Consider the following 15254-nt stretch of genomic DNA (forward strand, 5'->3'; position numbering starts at 1 on the left):
GAACAGATTTTACTGGATTAACAGAGTCTCCAGCCATTATTAGAAGCCTGAAGGACTTTTATTGGCAACACCAGGCTTGACAGACATTGATTAGTCAGTCTAATCACGCAAATGAGCACGGCTAATTTGCATTTGTATTTTTAATGACTTTCCCTGCAACGCTGAGGACAAACTTTGCTGTTAAAAGAAAAGCTCCTCAATCTCAACTAGTTCCATGAGTCTGAGATGGCAAAGAGAAGGGGAAACTTAAAAGTATGGCCAGGTACACAACAGACACAGAAAAACTTGGTAACAGTAGGAGAGCAGCCAACACTTATTCACATCTGACTTGCTACTCCTGGGAAAAACATAGGATTATATCATCCTCCTCCTTCAATTCCCAGTACATGTTATGCTTTTAACTCAGCCTTCTGAACTGCAATCACAAAAGCCAAAATATACCCAGATGGTTTGTCATTCTGATTAGGAAAATAACAATTGCTGTTATAAATAACAATAATCACAGTGACAACAGCAATGAACTGAAAAAGGAATTTCAAAGGTAGGGAGATCGGCCACACTTCTGACAATGGTAAGTTAGGTATTACCGTGGTTCTCTCAGAATTTTAGATGTTTTTTAAAGATAAAAACGTCGCATTATTAATGTTCGGCGGATTAAGAGTCACATGTGCCCCTCTGCCACTTACCCACCCCGCTGCTTCTCAGCAGAGGTGCCCAAAGGCCACCAAGTCAGAGCAGGAATTCCTGACCACCAAGGAATTTGCTGTTTTGGAAACAGCAGTCAGTGACTAGAACAGACAGGGAAGACCAGGCTGAAAAGAGATGATGGATATGAGGACACTGGAAACACAACTCAGTTCTGAAACTCTTCTCTCCTCTGAGCAAACCACATTCCAAGGGAGCTCAAAGCACTTTCCACATTAGCCTGCACTGAGACCACAGAAAAGAGGGAAAAAACCCTTTCAAAGAGAAGAAATACCAGAAGTCTTGATTAAGCAACTGCTAAACCAGATTAGCCTACATCTTCTAAACACATCCCGAGTAAAAACATCAGTCCAACAGGAGAAAAAAAACCACTCCAAAATACTATTGTTTGGGAAAACCGGCAATCGAATGTTTAAGTTGTATTGTCTTCCAGAAAGCTTTGAAATAAATGTAGCTTTGAAACGTTCACAGTGCTCACCCTAACTCTTTTCAAGCCACTTTGCAAGAGTAATTTGGGAAAATAACCTTCAGGTCTGCCTTGCACATGGTTAGATGTGTGTGCAGCACGACAGAACACGGGCTGATTTAGATATATTGGAGCACTTTTTCCAGGCACGATTTTCTGTAGTCTCCCATCTGTTCCCAACAGGATTAGAGGAGACAAAACACTGCCTTCAACAACCTCTACTCTTTCGGATGTATTGTGATTTTAAAAAAAAAAAAAAAAAAAAAAAAACACAACGCATCAAAATTTGGAAAATTACTGTCAAGAAAAAAAAACCTGCCAGGGGTGGAAGGTGGGAAGGAAGGAGTTTGCCAAGAAGGCTGCAGCTTCCAGAGAGCAGAGCATGAGTCAGCAATTTCTTTTTAAATATCTATATTACAGAGCACAGTGATGTCCTGAAGACCAGGACACATGAAACCTCTTTACTGTGTGTGTTTTATCAATCAGGCAGCAAGATCTCATTACTTCCTGCAAAAACAGCTGGGATGCTTCTTTTTTAAAAAAAAAAACCAAAAAAACTCCACACAAAACCCCCACAACCTATTTATTTTTTTAAAGAGAGCTTGAGCAATCTACATGCCCTTGAAGGGTTTGCCAGTATGAGCAACTTCTTCCACATCCTTATATCTGATTTGTCACTCTAATACACAAGAACTTGCTTTTTTCTCTCTTTCTCTGACCTTACAGCTCTGCAGGATTTGGGAGTTCTCAAGGGCTCCTTTTATTTGTTCCTAAATCCTGCTGAAAACTTTCCCTTTCAGAAGGCATTCCCATCTCCCAGTGGCTGGCTGTCATTCCCATCTGCCACAGCAGCCAGACCCTTCCACTGGTGTTTACTCCCCTTCCCTGGCACTTGCACATCACCTACCCTGGGCCAGCTCTGCACAGAGGACACGGGAAAGCTACACCATGCACAGCCACACACCGACTTTGTCTCACTGTAGAGGACAAAAGAGGCACAGATAGAACCCCAAAAGCAGCCATAAACATCTGCACACTTCTCTCTCACCATTCAAACCTTCTTTGGGGTCAGGTTCAGCTCTCCAAGACACCTTAGTCCAGCAAACACCTCTGAGCTCTTGTGTAATCTACCAAGATAGCTTTTTTTTTTTTCCTCACAGTAAAATTATGGTTTCCAGCCCTTCGTTACACCTCATTATACCACCCCAGTGTCCAGTCAGGACATCTGTCCCTTGGTTATCAACAGTTCTGTGTCAGACTTAAGACCCCTGCAAAGAGGATGGCACAAAAGCTACAATACCTGCATATCAACAGAAGGAAACCCAGCACAGTGAAACAATAAATACCTGCTATATTTTGCAGCTTCCCAGAACATCCCAGTAACATCTGCACTGTTGTCGTGGCTGCGTCACTGGAGACAGCTATTCCTTCCCTCTGCTCCTGGGGACAGGCTGGATCCAAGGATCAGAGTGCAGCTCTCACTCTTTAACAAGAGCTGCCTAAGTGGGTGGTGGAGCAGAGATATTGGGGAGAGCTGGAGCTGACACAGCTGAATCCACTCCCCAGTTAGCAGCCAGGGCAGGTGTCCCCAGCCACATTCCTGCTCTCCCAGGCTGCCTCAGAAAGTGTCTCAGGTGTGTTGTGTTTGGCCATCTGCCTCTCCAGCCCTTACTTGCCTCCAGGGCTGGGCCAGGGCAATCCCAAACGCATGGCCCACGGAGATGGACACTTTTTGGGCAGAGTGACTCAGGGCTTGGGTCAGGGTGACCCTGAACTCTCTATAGGCTTCACACAGTCTGCTGGCCCTTCACATCAGAGGAAGGGATAATTAGAGCTCTTCAAATGTAACCAGACTATCCCCAAAATGACCCCAAACTGTGACACTCTGGAGATTGCAAAGGTGGCTGTGTCTGCTCTGTAATTTCCCTGGAGCACCAGCAGAAGCTGCCAGCACTGCCTGTGCCAGGAGCCTCTGGCTTGGTTTGTCCCAGGTGTCACTTCTCAGCATTGGGTGTCTCAGCTACACGGGCCAAGGAGAGCGTTATCCTGTGGGATAACAGGGGCAGGCTCTGGGAGAAAGGGCTTCTGCATGAGCACATGGTGAGCTTTTATTCTGAAGCGAGAGCTGTAACAGCTCCTGCAGCCTGGGCTGCGCCTTCCATCTCCTGGAGCATTCCTCCCCACGCCTGTGAAACATCAGAGCTCTCTGCTCAAGCACATGTGGGCTCTTGCCCAGCTCATCCCTTCCTCTCCCTTGTCCCTCAGTAGGGCCAAATTACTTTCTGCTCTATTTCTCCTGACTAGAGCAGGTTATGACCTCAGTGCTTTCAGACCTGGGGCCTGAACATGTGACCCATCTGTGTGAAAGCTGGCTGTGATATCACAGGCAGGAGTGAGGAGGTCTGGCACTAACAAAAATCTACAGGAGTCAGTGAGAAGGTACTTTGGGGATGGCACTGGGCTTTGCACATGATTGTGGGGGACAAGGTCAGGGGCACAAGCACTGAGCTCAAAAGAAAGCAGTGGAGAGGTCCTGCTCATGGCACTTGGCTGATGGGTCCCTCTGTACCCCACCACAACGCGTCCATGGAACATCTCCATCATGATACAGGCCCCCTTGGAACCCCCTGAGTCAAGAGCCACCACAAAAAAGCCCATTTTTCAGGTATCAGAAGGCTGAAAAGGAGCCTTCTCAAAATGAGCTGTGCCACCAAAATGAGCTCCCAAGCAGTTGTGAGTTATGGATGTGTGGGGGAAAGTCAAGGCCCGTTTGCAAGCAGGGCGAACGGGAGGAAACCCGACGCATAAATAATCTGCCCTGAACTCTTCACCCGTTGCTGTTCCTGTTCCACCCTCAGCGAGCTCATGAGCAGCTCTGTTGCTCAATGAAAGACTGACAGTGTCTTTGCCTTCTGTGGTGTGATGTGATCGCCCCTAATTGATTTTGGCCGCGGGCTCGCAGTGCGTGCTGGATATCTGGGAAGAGCAATAGCTTTAACATGCAATCATCCTGGGCAGCGACCAAGACGAGCCGTCCTCCAGCAATCACTGGACACCTTCCTGCTGCAGCTCCAGTGCTCCAGCTTAGCTCATAGTTTGGGTGTCTTTCCTTCGCAGCCTCATTGAAGCACCTGCTCGCTGGAAACAAAGCCCCTCACTCCTGGCCAGTCATCCTTGGATTTCAGGGCTTTGGACATTTATGGTGAAATTGTGAATGTTTTTCTCTGGAAAAGCTAAACTTCTCCATTGATCTAGAAAACCTCTGTAAAACAGTACCTATGTGATAGGCTTTGGAGGTGTGCAAGGACACAGCTGAGGTGCTGTGAACATCGGTGTGGGTGACACAGCACAAAAATAGCTCAAATCCTAGCAGAAAGACAGCCCTCTCCTTTGGTTCTGTGTTTCATTTGCATTTCCTCCCCATTACATCCCAAAGCCTCTCCCTCATCACCAAATACTCTTCTATCTGGTCAGATCTCCTTCCAAGATCTACTGCTTGCCTTGTTGGACTTTCATAGTGAGACTGGTCACTGGAGATGTTTCACTTACTGCTCTATGAACAACCCTTCTCGGTTCATGGCATCACCAGATTTTAGGATTTCTCAGGCCAAGTTTCCCTCTAGGATCTCAGCTGAGAGTTTAAACCGTTGCACTGAGAACAAGGGTAGATAATCTTACCTGGTTTATGTTTTGTAAATCAAAAGTAAGTACTGAAACCCAAAGCTCCTTTACCCAGAACGGCAGATCGTGGCTCTGATCCACAAGACCAGACCAAGATGTGGATTGATTTATAAACCAGCCCAGGTTCACACACCTGCTCCTGGGAAGTTTTTTCTATCCTGTAGCTGTACACAAAAGTGCAGCAGTGCCCTCAGCTTTGCACCACCTGCCTTTTAGCAGAGGTTGGTTGCTGATTCCATGCACAGTGTCCCTTTGGCTTCCACTTTCAGTCCCTGACAAGGATTTTGCTGTTGTATTCTCCGTGCCTCGTGTGATTGAAAGCCCTCTCTCATATCCCTTCAGGGCAGTCATTCCTTTACTTGTTTTCCTCCTCCACAGTTTTCCCCTGTGTCCTTCATGAGAAAGATGAATAGGACTGCACACAGAATCCCCACCCCAAGGATTTATATAATCACAGAGAGTTTTTCTGTGCTGTTTGCTATTTGTCTGTGATAAGTCCTACCTCTTGGTCTCTAGTGAACACTAAGCTGATGTTTGTAGAGGCTGATCCACAGTAAACTCTGTGGAGCTGTGATAACTGGACGTGCTTGTGGCTGGGGTCCCTTTCTCCTGGGTGCTTTACTTTACATTTGGCTCAATCCAATCTCCTCTGCCATTTTCCTCACAATCCCCTCAGTACCAGGAGATCCTTCTGCATCTCTTTGCAGTCAGCTTTAGCTCTAAATAATTATTATTAGCAAACATGATCACTTTCCCTACCACACTCCTCAGTGTTTGTAAAACACTCCTCTGTAAAAATCTAAGTATTTCCTCCTGTCCTTTGTTTGCCATTATTACAAGTTTGTAATTGAAGAAAAGTCTTTCCCTCCCGGGGAGGGGTCTTGTTAAAAGATTTCTCACTCTGTCAGCCTTAGTGAAGGGTTGTGTGACACTCCAAATAGTTGTAATAGATTTGTGAGGTGTGATTTCTCCCTACAAATGCCACAGTAACTCCTCCCCAGTCTATCAGTGTCATCCAAGTGCCTACTAATTCCAACATTTCTGCCAGTCTGTCTGACAGAGGAGTCAGGCTTCCCGGTAAATGAGTCCCAGGAGATGTTTTAGGAACTGGTCACGTATTTACCACAGTCCAAACTCCAGGAATACAGACTGATTTAAGAAAGAGGCTTCACACCACAGCCGGTGGTGCCACAGTTTCCTACCTAAGGAACACCAGAGCTCTCTGGGAGAACAGCAGCTCCTTCTGGCAAGTTATTGCTGCTCATCCTCTCAGCTTGATCTGATGGAGTTATCAAGGGTTAATGAGCCATCACCCATCAGCTGAGGTGGCTGCAGCCACATCCCGTGACAAAGATGGGGGGGTTTAAGCCATTGCATTTTACTTCACAGGAGAATTGGATAAGAAGACACATTTATTCCAGCTTTTCTGACAGGCAGCAACTGATTAGGTAGGACAATTCCTCTGCTAACAATTGTAAATCACCACCCTTGGCACATGGGGTGTTCATATTCCAGCTGGCTGGGAACTGCCCCAAAATATCATGGAATCACAGAAGGGTTGGGTTGGAGAGAACCTAAAGCCCATCTCATTCCACCCCCCTGCCATGGGCAGGGACACTTCCACTATCCCAAGTTGCTCCAAGCTCCACCCAGCCTGGCCTTGGACACTTCTGAGGATGGGGCAGCCACAGCTTCTCTGGACAACCTGTGCCAGAGCTTCCCCACCCTCACAGGGACAAATTTCTTCCCAATATTCAATCCAACCCTGCCCTCTGTCAGTGAGAAGCCATTCCCCCTTGTCCTGTCACTCTGTGCCCTTCTCCAAAGTCCCTCTCCAGCTCTCCTGCAGCCCCTTTAGGCACTGGCACCCTTAAGGTCACCCCAGAGCTGCTCCTCTCCAAGCTGAACAGTCCCAACTGCCTCAACCACCACGGGACTTTCAGCCTAAGGACTGGCTCAGGGCACAGGTGTTTTCCAAGGATGGGGGAGCTCTTCACAAACCCCTGTCTTTGCTGTAGGGCCTGGATTTCAGACTTACAGCCCCAGTCCCCCCAAGAAAACTGTGCTGTGGCGGGATAAGCTGGGCCTGAGGCTGCAGGGGTGAGAGGTTAAACAACTCTCGAACTGTACACAAGCTGAAAGAACTGCTGCCAGGGTAACTCCTAGAAAAGTCAGCCCCAGCCCAAAGGGCTGATAATGAATCTGTGCATAAGCTAAACAAAGTGCTGACGCAGCCTTCGCCGGAGCAGCACTCTCAGCCCCGCCGTAACACGGGGCCAGGATGGAATTCCACTGTGATTGACACTGCCATCACATCATCTGTTACCCATCTCACTTTTCCTCCCTTCCTCTGCTTTTCACTTCAAGGGACAGGACCTGCAGCAGCACAGCCTGCAGAGCCCTCCTTCGATCTGTTTTCCATCTGAGCATCCTCCTCTGAGGGTTGACTCACGCTCGGTGACAGAAAGCGCCGCCTCTCTGGGCTCTTCCAAGGAAACAGCATGAGAGAATTCTCTAATTCAGACTTTTTGGCAGGCTTGACATACTATGCATTATAGTGTATATTTCTAGACAATGTCTTTGCCCTTTTGTGGTCATTCCAGAACAAACCGAGCTGCCTCCCTCAACATTTGGTGTTTTTGCAAACTTTCAATGCCTCAGACCGAACAGAGGTTTGGAATAAATCAAACTTTGGTGGAATTATTTTAACACATGAACAATAAACACTCCCCTTCTATTCCTGCTTTGCTACTAATTCACATCACAGTTACTCCAGGATTTTGCTGCAGGAAAATACATTCCAGCCTCAGACATGACGAATGAGATGCACAGCTACAGCCATGGTTGTTTTGTGTGTTTATGGGAGACCTGCATCCGTCCCAGGCTTGGGTCTTTAAAACCTGAGCTGTAGAAAATCATCAGTAGTGAAACATGAAACCAAAAGAGACTGACCCGGACTGGGATTTGGTTATACAGGGGAAAGTCAGGCTAAGTTCACCTAGAGAGTTGTGAAGGTTCATGAACCTTGTGAGTGAGCAAAGGTCCAGTCCTGAACACGCCCAACCAAACGTTTTCCGGAAATTTTAAACAACTACGTGTTTGGGAACAGAGGGATCCTGGAAAATAAATAGTTTTGATAGGAAATACATTGGAGAGAGACCTGGTGGCTTCAACAATGTTTAGTGTTAATATGTTGAATGAACTGCAAGTTCAAGCTCACACAGAGGCTGAGAAGTGTTACATGAGTGGGAATGAAGCACAAACTCCTCGTTCCTGGGGAACACAATTAAAAATGTGCCACTTGCAGCTCTAGAGTTAAGGAGACTTGTATTTTGCTTTATTGGATGTCTGCACTGTGTCTGAAGTGTGGATCTCTCTAGCTGGCTGAGACCTTCACATATTCAAAGCATCTCCTCATTTTCTCCTGAAAAGCCTCTCAGGAATAATTTTTTTACTACAAACTCCCAGTCTTCCATTTTTGCACCTCCTTTCAGACGTGCTCAGCAAAACACACCCCCAACACATATGCAATGAAACTGAAGGTTCTGTTAGCACTGCTTTGACATCTGAAAATCACAAATATTTCTGGGGAACAGGTCCTTAGGGACAGGCCCTATCAGGATTACAATACCCTAAAATAAAATCTGGGAATTCACCGCTGTAAGAGGATTTCCCGGAGGCAATGAAGTATGTCAGCAACTTGACAGCAGTTGGGGATTTTGCTTTGGGTCACGACTCCAGCTTTTTTTCTCCCAGATTTGGCCAAAGGAAATGGAAAAAGATTTACAGTACAGCTAAAGGCCAGCCACCAAATCTCATGACTTCTCCTCTGGTATCTAATCTTTAGGTTTGAAAGGAACCAAAGCCACAGCTTCAGACTTCCGTTACCACTACCAGGCTCTTAAAGGTGAGGGGAAAATTACAACAATGCATTTTTTAAAGGCCACATTGCTAATCCATAGTCTTACTAGCATGCTGCCACATGGCAAACAAAGGTGACTCTGCTGTCCCTTACCCTGTGGGTTTGGGCAGCAGCGGTGATGCACAAACCTGCCCTGAGCTCCAAACACGAGGCACGGTGGTGGTTTTGGCCTCGTGACTGTCAGCAGCAGAGGAAAGTGGGTTTCAGGATGGAGTTTTTTGGTGATGAACCTACCTTTGGTACCTCTGGCTTGTGCCCCACTTGAGGTGTTCACTCCAGGGCAGTGCTCATCTGGTAGCCTAAAAACAGAAAGGAGGAAAAATTCACAACCAGAATTTTTTTTTTTTTTTCCCCCACAATAGTAAGACCAGGAATTAGCTTTGCCTTCCCCTGATAAAACTCCCCAGCCACACTGTGATGGGCAAAGGATTAGGAATTAAGAGATGGGATGGTGGGGCACATGCCATAAACATCCCTTCTGTGTGCCAGAGCACACACAATAAAGCTTAATTTCCTGGTGCTGTGCCCCGACTGTAATCCACTGCCCAGATCTCCCTCCTGCTCCCAGCTGAGAGCCAAGTCATTCTGTAGGATTATTTTGTTAAGAGCAAAGCTATTTGATCTGAGGAGATTTAGCACCAGATTATGGCCGCAGCTTTTTTCCGGATCAGCGGCAGCGGAGGGAGAGGGCAGGAGTTGTGTGGTGATTTGAGTCAGAGCCTGGAGCCTGGGAGACCCAGGTCCAGTCCTTACAGCAAGCTCCCCATGCATCTGGAGATAAGATACCTTCTCCTGCTGTTTCCACGCTGTACCTCACAGGCAGGTTTTAACAGTGCTACTGATTTAGGGAAAATTCCTGCTTTTCCTTCACCACAGAATCAGAGAAAGGTTTGGGTTGGAAAGGACCGTAAAGCTCATCTCATTCCAATTCCCTGCCATGGGCAGCGCCACCTTCCACTGGACCAGGTCACTCAGAGCTCCATCCAACATGGCCTTGAACACTTCCAGGGATGAGGCACATTGCTGCAGATGTTCCTGCTGTCCTGTGTTTCATGAATTGGTTAATGACAATGATTCTCCTCCAGACTCCTTAAAGTGTGAGTACATGGGGTTTTTTGCACCTTAATATTCCCTTTACACACACAGACAGCTCTAACATGTGTAGGCAGTGGGAACAGTCTCACAAATTTCATAATGCCAGCTTTTCCAAATCAGCCAGTTCCAGCCAGAGCGGTTTTTAACATCATTTTTTAGACTCTCACACTGCTGGAAAGTGTCACCTCTGTGACAACTCCCTTCCTACAAGAAAAGACTGTTGCTACCATATGCTTCCCCAGAACTGCTCTTCTGCCACACCTGCAGCTCCAGAGGGAAGAATGTTTGTCTCAGGGCTCTCAGTTGGGTTGGCACCAACATAACCATCCCTGGTACCACTGTAAAGTCTTTCTGTAGTAAGTACAAACCATTTTATAGACGGAAGGTCTCATCAGAATTTCAGATTCGCTCCACAGGGGGGGGAAATAAAAGGTACCACACATCCCTTGCACCCCACAGGCTGAAAGTGCACCTGGAGTCCCCATCCCATCCCATTCCCCTCCCTTTTCCCACCCTGTCTCTACTTCCTACACCAAACCCACAATGTTTTGAATGTTATGCACCTGGAGCAAACCACGACTCACAGAACAGCAACAGAAACCACAATCATAAGTCCCATAACCCAAAGCAGCCATCACGGGATGCTCTGAATCTCTTCCAGCTTCATAAAACAATGGCAAAGCCTCCTTTGATTGCTGTGGGAGCAGGTTTTAGCTCTTTCTGAACCAATTAAATACTACTTTCTCCGGGGCCATGCCTTAGGGTTAATTCCTTGCAAAACACTGACAGAGCCGTGTCCCTTTGAGGACAAAATGTAGTTGGTAAACTGTTGCCAAATCTGCTTTAATTTTTGTGTGTGTGGAACTATTAAGCAGCAACAGGGCCCATCACACCCCAGGGTACACATCTAACATGTAAAGCCCTGTGGCAGTGGGATGTAAAAGCTTCATATCAGCTCATGGGGGGCTGTCTTTGAATCAGCAGCCTGATGCAACCCACAGACCAGCCCTGGGACAGTCAGCCTCCAGGGTTTTGTGGCCCTTCATTTAGAAACCACAGGACTACATCATAAAAATTACACAGTGATGTTGCTTAGACTGGAAAAGGGAAAAAGTTAATTTAAATAAAACATCACGGAATATAACTATAATTATCATGTTACCAAGTGTGTCTCCTCTTACACAGCCCTACCAGTTACAGGAAATACTGATCAGCTTGAAAACACAAAACAACTGCTCTTAGGATTGGATATACTGGTGAATCTTTCCAGCTCCATGATGAATTCTTGGATGGCTAAAAAAGAAGTGAATACTAGGCACTGCACACCTGCCAGAGGTACAAATTATTAATGGTCAGAAACAGAACTGACCATTAGCTCACCACCAACTGTGGTGAGAGGGAGATGATTTTTAAGCCTTGGTTACAGGCTCTGTGTTCATTCCGTGGATTTGCTAACACCTTGAGCCAAATGATTAAATTTTTACCGCTCTTTACGAATTCGATCTTTATATTTCACCCACAGATCAACTTCACTGAGGTAACAACGACCCCAGGCCTTCAGGTCCCCTCCTGTAAGAGCAAAGCTGAAGGGCTGGCCAGGGAGATATCACAGGGGTTGATAGCTGAGAGACTCGGCACGGGCAAGTACGATCTCCTGAGACACGTAAGGAGGCAGAGGAAGGTGGTCCTGAGCCTCCACTGGCTCTTGGGAAAAGGTGGGATGGAAAAGGTGGGATGCAGAGGCCACCACGTTAGCCAACCCCCCCGCCCCATCCACCGTGCTGCAGGAGTTATGACCTCTCTGGACTACAAGCAACGCCCTGGGGACTGTGGGTGTCGTGTTGCTCAAAACTGGATGCTGAAGACTCTTGCTGAAGCAATTTATTGCCTTTCACAGAGGAAATGAGTACAAATTTGGCTGGGGACGTAAATAAATATGAGATCATTTGCTTAGCGCTGGCTTATGTGAAGAATGATTCGCGTTTAACTGTTTCCATCGTCTGTTGTCCAAATCCTGGAGGTAGTGTACTCCTCCTGAGATCAACAGGAGCTGCAGGTGCTCTGCACCTCAAAACAGCCACATTTCTTAGAGCCAAAACAAGCATTGGGCACTTTGCAACTCTCTTTTCCAGGATTTAGTGTTTGCAGCCTTTGTTACCAAAAAATCAAACCGACCCTTGTTAAAGCCATGAGGCAATTCATGGCTTGTCTTTTTCAAATTTCCATCTAGGCCACGTTTCATACTAATATGTTCACCAAGTCTAGGTGTTTTGCACCAGATCTTTCTTTGTGCATATATATACATATATATAGAAAGAAACCATTCAAAGTAACACTTGGTAGAAGAAACAACAGTGTGATTCCCAACTGTTTGAGATTATGATTATTCAAAATGTTATCTCAATGCACGGATCCCAATGTTCAGCCTCATGTGTGGAGTTCTGGCTGAAGGGCTCTGACTGTAGCGGCGTGATTATGCACGTAGCGTTAATGAAAAGTAGAATATGGCTATAAATCAGTTTGCAGAGCACCCAGTTAGCGCTCCAAGTACAAAGTTTGGTTCCTGCCATCAAAGCACTCTGTGAACAATAGAAGCCTGCACTGTAGTCTGCGTTGTCAGATGGAGGGAAGATGTGGATGGTCTGGGGGAGGCTGAGCTCCCACAGATTTGCTTTTCTCAGAGGAAGCACGAGGTTTAGCATAAATCTGTGCGGCATGCCACTGAAGACACACTGCTAACAACCTCTGGAGCTAGGGACAACGTCACAGGCCACGGAGGGAACATTTCCAGGTCAAAAGGGTATGACTGCCCCAGGAATAGCTGCTGGTTTGAAAGCTGTGGGCCTCTGTGTTCTGAAGGTGAGATATACCGTGGTATCAACCCCTGCAGGAGCATCTTGGGCTTTGGAGTGTTTTACTTGAAGCTTCAGTTCATCAAGTCATGTACCAAACACCTATGGAGGGCAGACTGGGGTTTGGTGGAGCATTTTCAGCTCCTTCATAAAAACACAGAATGGTTTGGGTTGGAAGAGACCTTCAAGGGCACCAGGTCCCAACCCCCTGCTCCAGACAGCTCCTCTGGCCCTGGCCAGGGATACTTTCATGGCAACTCCTCAGGTCCTGTGTACCAGGAACTGAAAGAGAACAGCTTCCACTCTAGATTCAGGTCTTGGTGAACCTGCTTCCCATGCCAGTCATGAGTTTCTAGGAATAATCTACCCATCCTGTGACAGCAGCTACGGGAATCGCAGACTATTCCTGCCTTCATCTCCAGGGTTTGTTCCAGCAGCCTTTGAGAATCAATGTCCCCAGAGAAAACTCAGGTAAAACAGGCCAAGCAGAACATCAGACCTTGTCATCCCCTGGGGATCTCCTGAGATCATCCCTTTCTGCATCTGTTTCTTTATCCCTGACTGCAGCCAACCTGACTAAACCACGAAGAGCTATGAGCTGTCCCTCCTCGTATTGTAGGGCCATTGGGCTCTGGAGCACAACGTGTTCCTTGCAAGTGGATCTCCATGCAGACAGTCTTGGGGTGAAAAACAGACCCAGCAGTGGTTACCCCCCTCATCCTCTCAATGTCCATCTATACTCAGCTCTTTAAAAAAAAAAAAAACATGTTGTTGTTACAAGCACCTTGCTGATAATAAATCCTTTCTCATGCATCCTTTTAATGCCAGCACCCTCAGGCAATGCCGAATGGAAAGAGTAAGGTTTCAGGCTCCCTACCAAGAAATTCCTGTTTTCAAAAGGCCAGACACAACAGCTGGGAAATTTTTGGTTATTGCTGCTTTGTGTCAGCTCTTGCCCATTCCTGGAGGAGGGGTGTAATTTCTGAAGCCTAACAGCATTTGAACCAGGCTGAGCAACCTTTGAATAATTTTTTGGCTGACATTTCACAGAGGCAGGAGTGTGTGTACTAACACACAGCTATATGTGTATTTTATAGCTGTCTGTACACACACACATGCCTGGGGGGGATAGGAAGGCGGGTAACTCAGCATGTCTGGCTTTCAAAATGCTGATTCAGGAGACTGGAAGCTGCCCCCAGGTTGCTGTTCTACCAGACCCTGCCTAGTTTTCACCCCTAATCCAGAGGTGCCCAGGATGTCTGTTTAGGGTGAGGGTCCAGCCTGAAAAGCAGTGGCTGCCAGCAGCTCTGCTGGGCTGTAATTATTAACAGATTTGTTTTTGTGGTGTTCACATTCCTAGTGCTTCCCCTGCCTTAGCCCCTCTCAGGGAGCTGTCTCCTCCTCCTCACATGCCAAGCCCCTGTGGGGACACACATTTCCATGGGCAGCAGCAGTGGAAACCATAGTATTATCCCAATCATCTCCTGGAAGATGCCTCTTGCTCTCTCCAGCACCACACCTCCATTGCAGCAGGAGGGGTTTTTTGTCCTCTCATGAGTGCCTTCACCCTTGGATCCTCTCAGGGGAAACAAAAAGGTGTGGCTGCCACACGCATGCCCACAATCTTTGGGGACACACGTGTGCACAGAAGAGGAGGGAATCCCCTCAATTCCAGGAAAAGCAAGGGAAGCTGTCTGAGCATTAAGCCCCAAAAACTTCTGGACAGGTGGTGAGATCTTCAACATGTAGGACAGAGCTGAACTGGAGACCTGAGACGAATCAGACCAAGCTCTGAGTGTCTTATCAGTCCTGTGCTGCCCTCCTGTACCTGTGAGCTGTTGGGGGCTTTGTCCTGGGTTTTTCATCCACAGGCAGGGACTATCCAGCTGCACCAGCAGCACCCAGAACCCTCTAACCCTTAAGAATCATCTCCTGACAAAAACTCTGAGGCATTTTGAATCCACGTCCACCTTTCCCAGCAAAGACCTTAAACCCTGAATATTTTGGGTTTACAGGTTCTTTGGGCCTGAGTCCGAGAAGGAACATCTCCTTCCTCTTCCTCCCACCCACCTGGGCTTATGAATGCAGCCAGTGGGGGCATTCCTTGCCCGTGGAATGTGGAAGGAGTTTTGCAGCAAAGTCGCCACGCCGGGTCTGCCGGTCTGGCTGCCTCTCCCCTGTGGGGATCCGGCCTCTGCTGAGGAAAAGCAGATAGAGTTTCACACAATCCAAAGCACATGTACAGCCGCTAAAGCTGCGTAAGCACTTTTCTTCCTAGGGAAAGTTTCCAAATGTATGTTTCAAAGGAATGTGAAAATGTTCCCCCTCCTTTCTTGCCCGCTTCCTATAAATCCAGCCTGATGCGGACAATCCCCCCGGACTCCCGTCCAAGAGGGATTTAAGGGTTGGGAAGGGGCAGGGATGACAACACTGGGAATTCACACCCTGGGCAGCCAGTGCAGAGGAGGCCCTTAGAAAAGGACTTATCAGTCATGGAAACCACTTAAGATTAATCATACGGTATTGCCATGAG

General features: G+C 47.3%; 1 long non-coding RNA gene across 2 annotated transcripts in view; it reads right to left on the minus strand.

Moving 5' to 3' along the window:
* The window catches only part of LOC114060665, a 58913-nt gene extending 43887 nt beyond the window's left edge, over positions 1 to 15026 (minus strand). Inside the window, exons 1-2 of one of the 2 annotated variants that reach the window (XR_003571933.1) lie at positions 14792 to 15026; positions 9009 to 9073 (exon numbers count right to left, since the gene is read on the minus strand). This is a non-coding gene — a long non-coding RNA (uncharacterized LOC114060665). Of the gene's footprint in view, positions 1 to 9008; positions 9074 to 13220; positions 13344 to 14791 lie in introns of those variants that run through there. The other variant, XR_003571932.1, reaches the window with a different exon arrangement.
* Positions 15027 to 15254: the final 228 nt, after the last annotated feature.

This window comes from Empidonax traillii, unplaced genomic scaffold (genome assembly GCF_003031625.1).
Source record: "Empidonax traillii isolate 1590-97213 ecotype Southwest subspecies unplaced genomic scaffold, ASM303162v1 scaffold284:size1552100, whole genome shotgun sequence".
Lineage (NCBI taxonomy): Eukaryota > Metazoa > Chordata > Aves > Passeriformes > Tyrannidae > Empidonax > Empidonax traillii.